Here is a 3489-nt window from a genome sequence, read left to right on the forward strand (position 1 = left end):
GGAGAAAAAGTTTGAGAGAAAAGTGGTGTTTGATACTTAGTGAAATGGGAGAAAATGAGAGAAATGAGGAGAGAGGATGTTTGTTCCAGCTCAAAAATGTGGGAATGAGTGTAAATTGGGTGTGAGGGACATTGAAGTGACCTAGGTAAGGTGGGGAGGTGTGGTTAGTCAAAGAGTGGGTGTGGGGTGGTTGCTTGTGACATTGGATAAGGCAAAGTCAACACTCCACCTTTAATAATTCACCCACTTGATTTTTATTATTTAAATAATGATTTTCATCAAAATATGTTTAAATTATGAATATTTAGAGTTTATTATGTTAAAATATAATTTCTGGAGAAAATCCCGCTTTAAAATCATGAAAAACGGGCTTAAAATGTTAAAAATATCAAAAATGGGCTAAAAGTGACAGTTTCCCGAAGTCTGGCCGAGGTTCGACCTTCTGGTGCTGAACCGAGAGAGAGAGGGAGGCAGAACCGAGAGGGAAGAAGAGAGAAGGGAAGGAACCGAGAGGAGGGAGGAGAACAGAGGGGCGCGAAGTAGAGACAGAGAGGAGAGAAGAGACAGAGAGGCAGGCAGAGACCGAGAGTAGGGAAGAGACAGAGAGGCGGGTAGAGACAGAGCGAGAAAAGAAGCAGAACGAGAAGTGACAGAGGCAGAGGCTCGGTCCTCGCGTGCCACAGCCAACAGAGGCTCGGTCCTCGCACGTCTTAGCCAACAGAGGCGCGGTCCTCGCGCGTCTTAGCCAACAGAGGCTCGGTCCTCGCGTCTTAGCCAACAGAGGCTCGGTGTTCGGTGTCTTAGCCAACAGAGGCTCGGTCTCCGGTTTCTTAGCCAACAGAGGCTCGGTCTTCGGTGTTTAGTCTCGGCCTTAAGGAGCTTCGGCTCCTTAAGAAGGGTTTCGGTTCTTAAGGTCCCGTTTTCTTGTTTTTACCCCGTTTTAAGCCGTTTTTGACCCAGTTAAGGGTCGGAATGACCCGAATGATTCCAAAAAGTTACGGGAAACTTTTGAGAGAGATTTGGGAGAGATTTCTCACACTTGGAGAGATTTGACATTCTTGGAGAGATTTCTCATACACAGAGAGATATTTGAGAGAGATTTCACATACTTGGAGAGATTTGGGAGAGATTTGACATTCTTGGAGAGATTTCTCATACAGAGAGATATTTGAGAGAGATTTCACATACTTAGAGGGATTTGGGAGAGATTCGACATTCTTGGAGAGATTTCTAATACAGAGAGATATTTCACATACTTAGAGGGATTTGGGAGAGATTCGACATTCTTGGAGAGATTTCTAATGCAGAGAGATATTTGAGAGAGATTTCACACACTTGGAGAGATTTGGGAGAGATTTGACATAGAGAGAGAGAGAGAGTGAAAACGATTGAGAGAGGATCCATGTGTGACAATTGTGAGTGTCCGGCATCGCAATGCATGGTTCGTAAACCCTGTTAAGCCTTGTTTAAGGATCTTACACACTCCCGATGAGTATGCATCATTGTTTTATCGGTTTGGCTCGCCACGTACTACAGTTTTTGGTTAAGGAGATCTAGATGTTCGCACTTTTTGTTTTATGATTTCTCATTAGAATAGAAGTTATGTAGAAGTTTCATAGTGTGAATTTTAGTACTCATGGGCAAATTAAGTCAAACGGTTTGACTTGCTGACTTTAGTTGACTTTGACTTGATCGAAATTTGACGGTTGTCACATCATCCCCCCGTTAGAGGGAATTTCGTCCCGAAATTTGAATTTAGGCGAGGAGTAGGCATGAATAATCAAGCCGAGAAGTGAGGATACTTCCTAATCGAATGACTCACACGCTCCCATGTGACTCTAGGTCCTTGGTTAGTATTCCAACGAACTTTCACTAATGGGAAGTGGCGTTGTTTCATCCGCTTGACTTCGATCAAGTCACCATGGTTCTACTAAGAAGGTGAGGCTCTTGTGGAACTCGATCTCGTCGAGGGGAATTGCAAGAGTCTCATCGGATAGATTCTTCTTGTAAATTTGGGACGTGTTGGGTAGGGTGTACTTTACCAAGCTCGCAGGAGTAGATTGAAGTAGCGAGTTACAGGGCTGATTCTGACAAGAATCTCGAAAGACACAATTATTTGGGGTATTGGCTTTCCACGCTTTCCGAAGCGTACTAAGCCTTCCCAGAGTGAGTGTTTCTAGAGGAATTCGATCGGTCATACCGGAGTTCTAGAGGTTTCTTCTTCTTGTTTCTCTTCCTGTCAAGGGTTGCTCCCTTTAGGGTCAAAGTTGGGAGGGGGTTCGTATTTTTTGAGAGGTTCCGAAGGAGTTAAGACGGTAGGTCAGCGAGACCCAGAGTCTTGGCGTATTTCTGCTAACGCCTTCGGTGCTGACTGTTTCTCAACGGTTTTGATCAATTGAAAGGGTCCTTATGAATTTCCACCTTGGTAACGATGTGTCTTGAGAATTGAACTCCTCAATTCCAAAACTCGTATCTAGAGAACTTCGGGTAATACTTCTCTGATCGTATTTCTTCTGTGGTTTGTTGTAGTTGCTCTCCTTGGTTTCCTTCTTACTACGAGGGTAGATAAGTAAGTCATTTGTAATGACGATGATGAACTGATCCTAGCAAGAACGGTATATCCTATTTACTACGTTCATGAATCCAACGAGTGGGTCTGGTCCTATCCGAGGGTTATCACAACGAACTTTCAACATCTTCATCGAAATTGGAGGATTGTTCTCGGATATCCTTCTTCCATACTCGTGACTGGTGATATTCAGATCTCAGGCTCAATTCCTGAAGGGTACCTCGTTTCTTGAGGTTGGTCAGCCTATTCGTCAATGCGAGGCAGATAGTAAAGTTTTCTATTAGAGATGTTGTCGGGGCCTCTGAAATCGATGGAATTGTGAGCAATTTGTCTTTCTAATTTGAAGAATAAGACAAGAGCTTTTCAGGGTGAGAAACTTGGTTCTTCAATTTCATTGTTGAGTAGTTCGATAGGTTTGACCTGACAGCTCTTGTAGCTCGGTAGGAAGTATGTGGGTTTGGTTTACGCGACTAGGCCTTTTTGAATGGTAGGACATTCACTCGTCCTTCTGGGCAACCTTAGCCCGAAGCTCATGGCAGGACTCGTACTCTATCTGTCCCAAGCTTCTATGCTTGAATCTTGTCTGCTACATGCGCGACAATCCCGAAGGTCTCCCGTATATACATGTGATAAGGCTTCGGGAAGTATGACACTCCTCTGGTTCGTGTTTTGGAGTTCCACAGCAAGAGATGACCCAAAGGTCCGTGCTGGGTGTTTATGAGAGACGATAGTTTCGATATTCAGGGGTTAGGCGAAAAGCCCTTTTGTAGTCGTTTAATCAGGAAGACGAGGGCAATATCAATCAAAATTGGAATACGACAACACTATCTTTTTAGATAACATGAGATAAGTTGTATACAAAGGAAGAGATCAATAGAGTGATAGAGTGTCCTGTATTTCTTTTCTGTGTGTTCCGTTTT

The sequence above is a fragment of the Lactuca saligna genome, chromosome 9, assembly GCF_052625555.1.
Source record: "Lactuca saligna cultivar CGN05327 chromosome 9, ASM5262555v1, whole genome shotgun sequence".
NCBI classification, from domain to species: Eukaryota; Viridiplantae; Streptophyta; class Magnoliopsida; order Asterales; family Asteraceae; genus Lactuca; species Lactuca saligna.